Source organism: Haliaeetus albicilla, chromosome 7 (assembly GCF_947461875.1).
Source record: "Haliaeetus albicilla chromosome 7, bHalAlb1.1, whole genome shotgun sequence".
In the NCBI taxonomy this organism is placed as follows: Eukaryota; Metazoa; Chordata; class Aves; order Accipitriformes; family Accipitridae; genus Haliaeetus; species Haliaeetus albicilla.
Genome location: NC_091489.1, coordinates 22,854,311 through 22,869,461, shown reverse-complemented (window position 1 = coordinate 22,869,461; position 15,151 = coordinate 22,854,311).

Here is a 15,151-nt window from a genome sequence, read left to right as displayed (position 1 = left end):
CTGGTTAGACCAACTGTCCACCAGGTCTAGCCTGTCTCTGACAGGGACCAGCACCAGGTATTTCAAGGAAAAAGGAAAAACTTTTGGGAAAGATGAAGAGGCTGTGCCCCATCTTGAACAAGTTTCTTCCAGTTTTTCAGCAGCCACTGGTTTAAGAAAGCAGGCTGGCAACTTGTATAACTAACAAGCTGCACTGATGGAATTGATGGTATCATTACTCATCATCTAAAACCTCAGTCTTTTCTGAAACTTGTCATGCTCTTTCCCTCAAAACTTTACTTGGCAGTCAAAATTACAGGTCAGCTATAACTGTTTTGAAAACATATCTCTTTCCGTTATGAATTCATTTCTCTCAATTTTATTTGGTATTGCCTGCACAATATTATGGGGAAGGAAGAAGGAATATAGGGAAAGTAAAATAACAGTAATTATTGTCTACTTCTATCAAGTGGACATGGCATGTCTGAAAAGGGTAGCAGTACTTGGCAGTGACACTGTAATTTTCCTGGCCCCTTCTTCCTACTCCCACTTTTCATGAGGTTAATTGTGTTGTATACCCTGTAGTGCATAGCTGTGCATTCAGCAAAGATGCCTGGGATAGCTGAAACAACATTTAGATATTTCACTCTTTCCTGCCCCTTGCTGATGGAGTATCTTTCTTCCTACAGTATTTTTACAATGTATTTTGTTGCTAATCCCTAACACAATTTCTAGTCTGTTTTGTAACTATTGTGCATTAAAAATTATCTTTCTCTTACTTAATTCTTATCAAGTACTTGTGTTATTTCAGGATTATCGTTTTCCTTTTAAAAACAATGCTAGCCATTTCTTTCTATTGGTGTGTGTACTAGCTGCTTCCAGTCAATAGAGAACATTGGATCCAGGGATTTAAACAGAATTCTAGCATCTGATGATGGCCCTTACAGTCTAAGTTTGAGGGATGCCAAGAGATAACCTTTTTACCATGGTTGAGCAAGTTTGGGGGTTGAGGGATTAAAAATCCATTTTGCCTGGGAATTAGTCCACCTTTGGGACTAGTCGGACATCTCCCTACTATGTGGCAATAATGTTTTGGAGGCCATTTGAAAAGAAGATTATGCTGCATGGCCCATTTACTGAGAGGCAGCGAGTGTCTGAGAGTTACTTGAGAAAACCTCCTGGAACTGCTATCTCTAAAGCTGACGGTCATCCAATAAACTGAGATCACACATGTGTAACATTACCGAAGTGTCAGCTCCGTAGCGTGCTATCTGCAGTGAAGTTTTCTCGGAGTTGTGTAAGCCGTCTTGTGATTTGCTTGAGAGATGAGGGGAGACATGTGCACCGTAACATTTGGCCTCGGCCGGAAGACAATGACTTCAATGATGGTAGACAATCCAATAAGTACATTTGTTGTTACAGTACGCCTCTCAGCTAGGCAAACGCTTCTGCTGTAAGCCAAATTTATGTCTCAGACAAATCGCATAATTTATCAGCAAAACAGACCAGACCTATTGTTGCCTACAGAATTAACAGAAAGAGCCTTCGGAGATGACAGGAGTGTGGTCCAAAGAGTTTACCCTGCAGCGTGTGAGGCTTTTCCAGCTCTCAACATCTTAGAACAGGCAGAGATAAATGGGCAGATTGGGATCTCTGTAACTTTATCACCCCGTGCTTAACAAGGCAACAAGCTGGCCATAGAGACATTCCCAGGAGACTTTCCATAAGATCTCTGGAGCCAGGACTGGATTTTCAAAGAAGCCAGGAGAAAAACAGTATTTTCACTGAATGAATTTCCTTTCTACTGAGGTCATAGCATATTGACAGTGGGTAATTCAGCTATCTGCAAAACGTTCCTGCACTCTCCCTGGCTTAAAAAAAGAACCAGCATTCCCATGCTCTTCCTCGTAAAGAGGCTTTGTGCAAAACAAATTGCCAGCAACCTTAAGCAAGCTGTGGCCCTGTTTTCTTTTAGATGCCTGTTTGAGGTCACAAATTTTCTCTGTATTGATCCATTCTGGGAGAAGCAAGTGAAATGGAGCTGGTGGGCCAATCTTGTAGGTATCTGATACCCTCAAATTCCTTGGACCTCAGCCATTTAAATAATAGGCTTAGTCATAGCATTATTCAGAGTATCTGATGGTTTCCAAAAGGCTTTGCCAGTGCTATTACATCTTTCGGCATACTTCAGTTCAATTGATCGAGAGTATCTGTTGGGCTGAGGAGAGATGGGAGGCTAGATGTATTCATTTCCTGAAAAATAGGGTACTACTGAATGCCTCTCTTCTCCAAAGCTTTCTAGCTATAGTGACTTCTTGAAGTCTTTTCTACTACTCAGCATTTTGGTAAAAATGGTAGAAAGAACAGCAAACCAATGTGGGCTACAGTGTTGCAATGGCAATCCTTCCAGGGTTCCTTTAAAAAATGCCTAGTTGTTGCCATGTTTTTCCATTGCCCATTTTATTCTGGGAACTGACTGGAACTTACTGGTAATAGCAGAAATATAAATGTTCTGAAACATAAGACAGAATTTGTATTTGTAGGATATAACAAACTTTTCAACAACTGCCTCAATGGAAGACATCCATACAAGTTTCATATTAATGTTTTACGGGTCCTTAGATCCTTTGGCCTCACCACTGTTCAGCCCCTGATACAAACCGGTTGACACAAATGGCAAGCAGATTACAGGTTTTCATTTTGGAATTAGAACTGATCTTAATAAAATGATACTCCAGCACAGGATTTTGTGAAATGCTTCACCATCTCAGACACCAAAAAAACCATTAATGGAAGCACTAACTAATGCACCCATTCACCTTCTGGGCAGACTAGTAGTCACAGATAGACAGTTACTAATGTTGGTCAGAAAATGCCAGTCCTCTTTCTGAAAGGTGATTTGGACTATCTGTGGAAGAGTCCTGAAAAGTCTGGGGAGAGAAAAATGACCAATAAAAAAGACAAATCCAGAGATAAATTTCCTGCTTTTGAAAAATAATTCCAGAAAGGAAGGAAATACCTTTGCAGAAACCTTTGTTGTTGTTGTTGTTGTTAAAGAAAAGAGAAACTAGAGGGTCCCAGGAACACTCCTGCCTTCACCCTGGGAGTCCCTGGGACCTGGGGGGGTGCAGGGGAGGGTAAGTGACATGGGACCGGCTAAGGGAGGAGACATGCTAAGGGAGAAGAAGAGGTAGGGAAGCATGGTCCCTCCTCACTGCCGAATTGAACCAGGTGCACATAGAGCTCTGGGGATGAAACTGGGATGGGAGAAGCACAGAGCACAGCTGGGACGGGCCTGAGGGCTGGTAGAGATCAGGGCTTGAGAACCATACAGCGGTTATTGCAGCAGCAGTCAGGATATCAGCTGTTCCTGAACTGCTGTGCTGCTGGAAAGCAGTTGTCTTCTCCAGCCATGAGCTGGTGTGAGATGGAGAATGCCAGCCTCCCTTTCTGCCTCACATTGAACCCCCCCAGAAAAACACGAGTTATTTCTCCTATCACTCAGCCTGTGGTAGCAGAGGTAAACCATTACGGGTAACAGGTGAAGAGCTATGCGATTGTTCTTGCCTAGAATAGTGAAGCCCCTGAAGATTTACGGTATGCTACTTGTCCACATTTCCCCTTTTTTCATATAGGCTGATCCCAAGCAGATACTGTGGCGATTGCTGAAACTGCGATTCTCAATACCTGAACTATGGGAAGGTTTGGATGGGAATGTGAAACTTCTGCTGCTCAAGCGTCTGTCCGGTTCTATGTAGTACTTCTAACCATTGTGTTTTGCCTGCTGCAAAACCCGGGAGGTTTGTGTGCCCACCTGCCTTGTGCCAGCTTCTCATTCCTCCGTGCCCCGTGCAGCAGCAATTGCTGCCTTCAGCTCGGCGGCTCAGGGGACTTTCCAAAGCTCTCTGCATTGCTCTGACGATGGACACCTCAAGGAGACGGGCGTCACCGGCACGGAGCTCAGAAGGAATCATCATTGCAGCTTGGTTCTGAGCCTGTGGAGGTCCAGCCCCAGCTGGCTGGTAAGCGTACGGAGCAGGGAGCGGAGGGTCCCTGGCTCCAGCAGCCAGCCCTCGGCCCCCTCCGGGAAAGCGGGGCAGCTTGAAGGCTGGAGAAGGGGGAGCCGTGTCCCGCTGCGCGGCAAAGCACGGCCTCAGCGCTCCAGCTCGGCGGGTGCCACAGGCCGGTCCCGCTGCTGCTCCCCAGCCTCCAGCCACCAGGCTGCTCCTCCAGCTCCAGCTTATCGAGCACGGGTTGTGCAAAGGCGCAGGTGAGCACATTGCAAGGGCAGAACGAGAAGTTCGCTGGGGCTGCGGTTTGTGCTGCCAGGGCTGCGTTTGCTCTGGCTGCCGGTTGGGAGACGCTGCCATCGGCGGGGAGACACCGCCATCTCCCGGGAGACACCACTGCCATCATCTCCCGAGAAACACCACTGCCATGATCTCCCGGGAGACACCACTGCCATCATCTCCCGAGAAACACCACTGCCATGATCTCCCGGGAGACACCACTGCCATCATCTCCCGAGACACCACTGCCATCATCTCCCGGGAGACACCACTGCCATCATCTCCCGAGAAACACCACTGCCATCATCTCCCGAGAAACACCACTGCCATCATCTCCCGGGAGACACCACTGCCATCACCTCCCGACACCGCGCTCCCGCGGCCCCAGCACTCGGTACCCGCAGCTCCTGGGGATGCTGCTGCGGGAAAGGCGGCGGGCGGGGGGGGGGGGCAGGTAAGGCGCCTGGGGCCCCAAGGCTGGTTCACGCTCACGTTTTGGCTGCAGGGGGGGTTTTGAGACCCGGCCGCAGGCAGCCGAGCAGGCAGCGGTGGGAGGTCCCGCTCCCCGAAGCGGTCGCGGGCTGATGTGGAGGTTAGCACAGTGAGCCGGAGGGATGGGAAGGGAGAGAAGCCGGCATGCAGCGGGGAGCTTGGGAGGCACACGAGGTGTTTGTAGCCGAAAACGGAGGAGCCTGTTCCAGGCCGTACCTGGCACCACCATTACCAGCAGGGCAGACACAAATCAGTAAAGCGCCTGTGCCTCTTCACGCCCACACCCTCTAACCACGCACCTGGACCGCTTTCCTGAAGGAGGAGGGCATTTAAAGGAGGCAATAGCGTAATCCTCTCCTCCGAAAGGACCCTAATCTGTGCTAGAAATCAGCAGAAACTCATGCGCCTTTCCGTTTAGCTGTTAAAACCACCATTCCCGGTGAAGCAACCCACAGCTTGGGAGACAGAGGTGCCAAAGCGCGTCTGCTTTGCCCGCGCCTCCAGCCTCTGTGCCTCTCGCTGCTCTACCCCGCCGGACCGTCTGCGGGACGCCGGGCGAAGTGCAGTTTGGTGCTAAGCTGAAGGGCAGTAATTCCCAGGCAAAGCACCAGGGGTCATTCCACTCTTTAGCTCCAGCTCAGACCAGATTCTCAGCACGACAGCACTAGCGACACCTCTCTCCCCTTCTCCTCTCCCTTCCGACTGCCTACGATAAACCTGAACTACAAATAAGGTTGTGTTTAGATAGGAAAGTGGTGGGAATTTTGTCTGAGTAAAGACAGCAGGACCTGCCCCGGTGGAAAGGTTTTTGAGTGGTTTACAGTATTTTCCTGTAATTGTACACATTCCTTGAACAAATCACGTCCACTCATTTATTATCCACACTAAACAACGCAGGAGGGCTAGTACACAGGTGTGTCACTCACCCTGCTTCAGGCTAGAGACATCCGCGACGGAGTGTAATTTTTCCACCCAGAGATTAGTTATGTTAATGCAACATCAGAGGTGACCGGTTTGGGGAGATGGGGAGACAAGGGAATATGGGAGGAAAATTAAGCTGAACAAAATGTTCACACAAACTTGGAATAAAATTACCAAGAACAGGTGTTTGCTTTCTCCCCTGACATGTACAAAACAGTGATGGATTTTTGTTTTTAATAATAATTCTTATTTAAAATGTAAGTAATTCTCTCTAGCTGGTGATGGTTTGATCTAAAAGGCATGGAAATCAATGGGAACTTTCTCTGGGCTTCGGATCATGCCACATGTGTCAGCTGGATTTATTTGTCATGGGAGCAGTAATGAGGAATAGATTGTTTGAGGCTAGAATACCTAGGGCTTTGCTTCTGGTTAAAGCAGGTTACACATCTAATAAATGTGCACCTCCTGTCAACTACTGTGAGTGTTTTCCACATTAAATGCAAGGTGTTTGAGGCCCAGAATCCCACAGGAACAGAGGTGCAAGTTTAGGGGAAGGTAAAAGCTGCACATACACATTGTGTGCCACTTTTTTTCTATGGCTGCGGATTTCATCTCTCACATGAGCAATGTAGTACACAGGATTGAGGCGCTTTGGGCAAAGAACTGAATGCTAAAGCCCAACAATGCCCACCAGAAAGTTAACTTCTTCCTTCCTGACCTTCCTCTGTACTTCACTAGGAAAGGGTAGGTCACTCTTCTCATGCATCTTTTCTTTCTTTCTTTTTTTTTTTTTTTTTAGGCAGAATGGCTAGAAGGAGATAGAGATCCTCAGTTCCCAATGTATATCAACACATGAGTTTTGCTGTTCTCACAGCCTTAACATTTATTTGCTCTAATAGGCTCTGGTGCCTCAGTCCATGTCTGTCCAGTACTTACACAGATAATGTAGCCTGAAACCTTTAATGGATGCCTAATATTACACCGTGTTGGCATTCACTCCCTGGCTTGTCTGAAAGTTTTTCATCATCTTGGCCAAGAGTTTCCATTCTCCTTAGCTCCCAGAAACATCAGGTAACTCCTGTGCAATTTATTGCAATTTATAGTTCCTCCACATGGACGTCACTTCCAAAATATTCATTAGAAAAATTAGTCATTTACAATAAATGTTACATTTTTACAAGAAAATGCAAGGATTCTTTATTAAGCATCTGGATTTTTTCAGCACCACTTCATAAGGGGAGATGAGCCTGAACTGGAACACCTGATCTAAACCCTCTTCTAACTTTTGGACAATCTCAGATCCAAGTTCTTGAGGGCTGGGATTGTCTTCATTTTGAGTCTTCTACAGCTCTGAGCACATTGTTGGCACTTAACAAATAAACAATAGTAATCCAAATCTGGACCAGAAATTAATGGCTAGGGTGTATCTGTACTTTATAAAAAATGTATACCTCTTCCACATTACCCATGCTACATCAAATGCAATGCCTTCTTTCTTTTGTAACCATAAATGATCGCAATTAGAAAATACAGCCTCCAGCCCACAGCTCACGGGGTTGCCAGGGAAAAATGTAATTCAGAGGTGTGAAATGGGGTGATGAAGTGGTTTTACACAAGTGCCACAGGGCAATGATAACTTGAACGGTGGCAGCACCTGCTGCAAAGCCCACCCGGGCTGGGGCCCAGCCTCTGGCTAGCAGGCATACCTAGCGGGGAAAGAGCCAGCTGCATGTGATGGCACGAGGAAAACATGAACTAGTGGCTGTGTCTCATCACAGAAACAGAATCAGTTGTCTCACTCATTCCCAGCTTTCGGGGAGGACAGAGTAGGTGGCTTACCCAGACATAGAGCTTCACATCAGCACTCACGAGGCAATGAACACTTCATATAAGGACAGGGATCCTCGGGAGCTTCTCTTCGCAAAGTTATCACCTGCCAAACCCTTCCTGCTAATATCACCACTGCTTTACATGAAGAGTGGACCTGGAGTTTAGGCCACTGTTTGGAAATGTTTGGATTTGTAAACTAAAAAAAAGAATGACTGAAAAGCATCTCACGTTGTCCTCCCTCAGGAAAGAGAAGTACCCATATTTAACAGGGATAGGCCCAAATGCAGTAGTACAGTAGCTTTTATTGTAATCTGTATTGCTTTGGTCCAAAAGCTATACTATATTTTCGTTAGCATCTGCTTTTGGATATTTGGCCTTCTATGTGCTTCACAGTGGAAACGAAGAAACGGTGAAAACTTCTGGCAGTTTGCAGAGAACAGAAGGAGAGAATATAGATGGAAAAGTGCTCCAGCAGAGGTGGAGTAATGGCAACTGATATGCAAGGGGAAGTCATAGGAAACAATGCAATCTAACTTGTTCCAGCTGCCTGAGCAATCGCAGCGACAGTGCCAGATGTAATATAGTTCTGGTTAGCATGAGCTGAAATGTGGGATAGCCTCCAAAAACAAGGATGGGGAGAAAAGAAGCAGCAGCTCATTTGTGAACAAAAGGCTAAACTATTTAGTTGCTAAAATACATGCAAAGAAGGTATCCCCTCCCTTTGTCCCATGTGCAAATCACATCTAATCTGGGGAAAAGACAAAGGAAAAAAATAATCCAGTCTGTGGTTGTGCTGAATTTGTGTGATAAACACTGGATGGAGGCTGTGCTAAATAGGGAGGAGAACTTGGGGAGTGTTATTTTAGTTGTGCAGCAATTGAGTCCAATGTTTTAACAAACTACTGCTGCTCTGTTTGAGAAACTGCATTTTTAAAATGTGAATCAACCGGGACGATTCACAACAAGAGAGCAGCTCTGAGAGCCCCTCCATTAGATGTAGGGTACATCGATGGTCAGTTCGTCCCATGATTACACTGTAGGATGGAGGGCCTGAGTTACCTTGGGATAGTTACCTAAGGTACAAATGGCCAAGGACTATGGTAACTGAGCCCAGCCTACATGGCCAAGAAAGAGAACAAATAATCTTATTCTGAACTCCCTTCTACTGATATTTAACCTAGATCTATCTCAAATCGCTTGACACTATGTTCAGTCCTGTCTATGACTGTTGAGTCTGCCTGTCCCCCAGGCCATTTAGATGATGAAGGAGACCCAAAAGGACCATGTAGATCAGATGATTGCCTCGTCCGTCCCATCGCCTGCTTGAGACTGTTCCCCAACCTGTGAGAGCACAGGCAGAGCACAAAGTGGGCAGGACAGGCAGTAATTTGAGTGCTTCTCAGAAATGTTTTGCAAAAAAGCCCTGCTGTAAGGAAGGATCATTCTGCCTCAGTTTTCAGAGTGCATTAAGAAATACCTTCAAGATGTCTTTCCATTTTTAACTTGTTTGTGTTGATCCCCCTGAGGATACAGCTGTCTAATTTGCTTGAAGTAGCAAGTCAATCTGTATAATGTGGTTTGAAGGAAAGGATGGTGTTTTGGCTCCACTAAATTTCAAAGCAACTTGGCAATGATTGCCATTATTGGTCTGTATTAAAGTGACCTAGGAAGCATTACTATCCCCATTTTACAGAAATAAAGGAAGACATGGGGAACTCAGACAATTTACTTACTCCAGGGTCTTGGTCAGCTCCACTCTTTCTCTGACACAGAAGTCACAGTTCTAAGGAGGGCGGCAGGTGCTGCAGGAGAATGGGCCTGCAACTCATTGCCTTTCTCAGCTAGGAAAACAGGGCAGGACCAGATCGCCTAGCTTTGCAAGACAGTGAAAAAAACCCTGAAAAGCGGAGTTAATCCTTCAATGTAACAACAGAGCGGGCTTCAACAGCAGTATCTCTACTCCGTTCACAGTTTCTGAGCACTGCTGCGGTTGTCCTTCCTGCAAATATGATCAATTATCATATACTTGTTAGCAGTTATAGATGTTGCCACATAATGTAGATATGGCTGTTCCTTCCCCCGCAGCCACAGTCTATTTGAGGGATAAAAGCTGTTGCTTTCTTACAATCAAAATGCCATCAGTCTTATGAGTATCAGATCTGCGTTGAGTTCTTGTCAGAGAAACGCTTTACATTTATCACCTGGCATGTGCCACCTCTGTGCCCTTTTTCCCAGGGACACCACTTCTGTGGAAATATTAATAAATGACAAATTGCATTTGTGTAATCTTGTGAAATGTTTTGACTACTAAAGTTGTTCCATAGCAGTTCATTAAAGGACACATAAAGTATTTAAGTTTACATTTTATGAAAAGATCAGGAATGCTATGGCTGATAGCTTTCTTTCTATTGAGCATCTGTTTCCTATTTTTTTAACGGCTTACAGCAGTGGTTGGCCAGTTCTGTGCTAATAGTTGATCTTAACTGGATCAAAACATTGTAATTTCTTAACAAAGGTTAGAGAATGTGCGTCTAACACAGCTTCCTATGGCTGCAACCAGCAATGTCTGTGCATCAACATCTGGTTTCAAAATATTAAAAATGATAAACACTTCCAGATACAATCCATCTGGCCTCCCAAAATTCTACATCTGCATAATTTTGCTTTCCTTTTAAAAACCAAACACAGACTTAGTTTGGCCCTGCTACATTACAGAAGAATCCTCCTCCTTCTAAGTGCAGGGCAAAGCCCATGGTCGAGTTTTGTTGGAAGTGGCCATCTGTATCTGGCCGACTGTTGTGTCTAACGTTGGCTATATTAGTAAGCGATAAGCAGAAATTCTTTGCTTGTTTAGCATATGGTATCTGATTGAATCAGAAGGGAGGCTGCAATGAAGAAATCATGGTGAACTGAAGGAGCAGTGAAGTTTGCGGCGCTGGCTGCGATCAGAGCTTTGAAAGCTGTTTGCTTGCTGTCCATCTGCATCGTGTCAGTCCCCTCCAAGACAGCACCAAGCCTGGAGGATTGCTGCCCAGTGCAAATGCAGTCGCGGTTTGTGATTCACTGCTTTGCTCTAATGTCTCGGGCTCTCTTGAGCAGCATATTCCTTGGCTCTAGCACCCTGCAGACAGGTCTGCAACACTGCAAGGGTCAGAGCAGTGGAAGAGGGACCACCCCTCTCCCTTTTGGCCGGAGATACTTCCTGTGGGATGGCTGCTGCCGCTGTGACTAAACAACACCGGACTACTGCCTCTGGGCTCTCCCCCCTTCCTTTTCATTTTCCATGCCAATTCAAGGAGGTCTGCACCGTTGAGTCCCTGACTGTTTTACCCAGATGGAAAGGTGATTTGTATTTCATATGCACAGAGAAATAACAAATCATTCTTATGCAGATAACTGTGTGCAGGGTATGAAATGTCATTGGTTTCATTAGCTTTTAATTAATGATGCTACTTAATGTTCAACATTATGTATATAAAGGAACGGTGAAATTAATAATAACATATGGAGATTAATAGAGGTGTGGGAGATAAGTATTCCAAATTCAGTCAAAGTCAGAAGTTCATCTTATCATTTTTGTGTCCCTCAGTGGTCTAATTTGCAATGAAACGGTATTTTCGCCCGAGCTTTTAAAAAACTGAACAGGTTCCAGTGAGCTCTGAAGGCAGGACACTGAACAGGCCTTTTACCCCAGCTGGAGTGCTCCAGCTTAAAGCCGAAGAGGTAATCAAGATGGAAGTTAACACTTCTTTCACTCTTCCAAGATTTTACTGGCTTTAATGAGAGGATCTTTATGCTAAAACCAGGAAAAACCAGCATTTTCAGACCAGAGAAGTCACTGCAAGGATCCATACTTTGACTCAGCTCTTGGTTCATAGATACCTGGTACCCCACGGTCTGTTGCACAGTACCCCAACCAAAAATATACCGAGGATCGTGGCCATACCCTGGATGAGATGGTTGGTAACGGCAGCCTTGAAAATTTGAACCACACAGATAACAAAACCAATTACAGATCTTCATTTCATTATGGAAAAAAATCCAGTCAGGCCAGCCAGTCTAAATGTTTAATGCCATTGTCATGCTCATTAGTTGCATATACTTCTAAATTCAGTTTGAGACCAACTTTCCTGCATAAACCAGAGACAGCAAACACCATCCTAACACCATACCTATCTCTCATGACTGATGTGGCTGTTGCTAATGTTTCCTGTAGTGACAATGGCTTGCCAGGTGCTGAGGAACAAAAGTACAGTCAGACCACATAGTAAGCTGAGTAAGATGAAGGTCTATGGCTGCACTAGTTATATATTATCATCTCTTAAATGTAACTGCATCTGTAAGTATGTGCAAAGTGCATCAGCTGGAAGATGCCCTAAAAGGTTTGGGAATGGAAAAATCAATGAGAAAACCCCATAGCAAACTACCAGCAGTTAGTGTCAGACAACCCCGTACTCACGGGCAGCAGCCACTAGAAAGCCAAGATGGAGGAGGCAACTCTTTCCTCTCTTGAATGAGATCTGAGGCAGCTCCTTTTTTCACCATTCACAGCTAGAGCTTCCTTCTCTTTCCATCCATATTTTGAAAGAAATTCAAGCAAAGCTTACCTTCTTTCTGAGAGACATGATAGTTTAATAGCAATAATAATTCTTTTATTTTCAATCTAAGCAGTCAAAATAGAGTGCTCATCAGTGAAATAACTTCTCAGGAAAATGTAGGTGTTGTCTTGGGTTTCTTAATGACCCTGAGATGCCAAAGTCACAAAAGACAACCATCCCAGCAGTATCCCTGTGCCACATTGGAGTTTAATTAATTTGGTCATTTGACACAATTCGATAATTTGATAACCATGCATCACTCTTAAGGTGGCAAGTGATATCATCATATGCATCATCCCTGGTTTTCACCTCCTACAATGAACATTTTTTTAATGTTAGTCTTCAAAGTCTTTCCTTCTTTCCTCCTCTTCCCTACTTTCACCTCCCCCAAGTCCTTTTGTCTTCCCTTTTCTCAAAAAGAACATTTTCCTCCATTGCAAACCCAGTAATTTTACTGAGATAAGGGCAAGTGGTTAGACAGAGATGGCCATGATCCTTTTGTTTCCCATCACAAGCCGAGGAAAATGAGCTCTGAAGATGTCTGGATTAATTTATTTAAAATTGTCTGTAAAGGAAATCAGAACCAAATTAGGTTCTCTGCCTTTTTAGGAGGAGGGAATAGATACCCAGTATGCTCTTAAGTTGTGACTGCTGCTGCTGAACACTTGCTATCCTGCCTCATTCCCACTGCTCACAGGTGCAGAGGCCTTCACACTCTCTGGCTTGTCTGGGCAGCCATTGCAATGTAAGGGAAATTTCTTTTCCTGAGCAAAACTCCTGTGGGTATCAGAGGCTAGTGAGGAGTGCGATGGCTGTTGTCAGCCCTATCAGGGAGGGGTGCTTAGAGTCCCTAAAAGGGAGATACTGAGGGCTGAAACTGGGGATGAGACTGCGAGATGAGTCAGGGTGCAGGATTCAGAAGAAATCAGGATTTTAAGCAGTTATTTCAATATTGGCATGAGGTTGCAGAGCCTGTCTTCCCAGGTGGAAAGCAAAGGTTTCACCCTGTGATTCCTGAGAAATAACATTGCAGTGGTGAAGCAGTTCTTGCCCTTACTTTAAGACAGTCACTTCTTGGAAAGAAAAGATTTGGAGAAGGCATTTCAGGAATCCTAATACTTCTATCTGTTTTAAAATATATGTAAAATTGTTAAATATAAAATAAATAAAAGCTGAAATTGAGTAGTCTTACCCCTAAAGTCTGCCTCAGACTTTATCTATCTATTTGTATCTAAATGTATCTATTTGGCATGACTTCAACAAAACATGATTGACCTGCATAGAGGCATATGCCCTGTGTTGAGACAGAGGGAGTACTGCCTGGAGCTACAGACTTACTACCAATTATTTTGCTTGTGTAGACACTTGGATAAAACTGAATTAATTGGAGATTAAGTTTGGCCAACTACATGGTGACGATTTTTTCTGCTGAATAAATTTGCTACCATCCATGTCTACTGAGAAAAGGATCTAAAGGCAACATGAGATGTTTTATTTGATATCAGAGCATAATCAAGTACACTGCATATTTGATTGTGTCAACCTTGGAAACAGGAGTCTGAGAATTATTCATTGAATGAAGACAGTGAAACTTTGGTACGATCTCTGTAAGAATAAATGTTATCAACACAGCTTAAATACTTCAAAGAAGCTCTATATGAGGCATAAATAATTGGATAATTCAATGTAGCAAACAAGCTAAGAAAATAAAATAGCCTCAACAAATAATTTGCTTTTCCTAGGCAGCTCACAAAAAGGAAAAGAACCAAATCAGATTATTTGCTGTTACTTATTTTCTAACTCTTAAAATTTTTTTTCCCTTTAATAAACAGAAATAGTTGAGTCAGAATCTGGTTTTGTTTCTGTTGAGACTAATAGCAATAGCATGATTTCCGTAGCAAGGAAGCAAATCCATTTTGCCAGACCAATGCTGTAAGAACTTATCCATGCTCTCTGACATGTAGATAACATTAGCATTTACTTTTTCTATCTGATAGTATTGGGTTAGTATGAAGTTCTTATTGCTTTGGAAGGTTTCTTGGTCTGACCTCAAGATCCCTGAAGAGTGATGGCCTAAAACTATTTCAGATAAGGCTGTCTGAAATAAGAGCAAGCATTAAGAAAATTGTACTGGCTTTAAATTCATCTGCTCACGTGTCCAGGTTACCGCAAATCAATTTTAAATTGTGCAGAAGCATTTAAAAAATAAATAAATTGCCTCTTTAGTTTAATTTCCAGTCTCCTCTCACTCACACTTTAGTCAATAACTAAAGCCTGGGAGGTAGAATAATATTAATATATATCAGAAAAAATATTTCCAGGCTATAGCTCAGAGGAGCAGGTTATATATGTAAATATACAATCCAGTTGCTGAAAGACTTTATGGATGCTCATGGGTATGAACAGTCAAACCAATATTAAGAACTAAAGGCTGTAGTTGTTCAGTGATGCACTTAATTAAGCTCTTCAGTCCCATTTAGTAACAGATTTCTGTCCATTCCATTTGCATTACATGTTCTTTCAATTGGTCAAGTTCAGTCTTATAATAAAGGAATGTATTTCCTCCTCTGGGTAAGTATGTAACCTCTTAGGGATCATTTACACTTGAAAATTAGCTTGGCACAAATGCAGGTGGGAAACTGGACACAGTAACTATTTCTGTGTAATTCCACATGTAGATATTGTTATTGCACATTAAAATTGTCCACTCATGGGGTTATTCAGGAATGTTGATCCAGAATTGCTGCTCTGGAAAAACTGTCTAAATGCAATACTACATTTGGAAAAGTCCTGATCTATATTCAAGTCACATAAACCAGAAGAGGAGTCAAGACAGACAGAAGAAATTGTGATGTCCACATTGGCTAGGCTGGCAGAAAATCATTAACACAGACGTCCAACGCCCAGCCAAGCCTTGATGCTTTCATTCCAAAGGATTTCACTTATTTTTGCAGATTTACTGCAGCAAGTGTGTACTAGTGATGAAGTCAGAAACATGATTCCTTGAAACCAGCTCTACCCTCACCTACTCACATATTACCT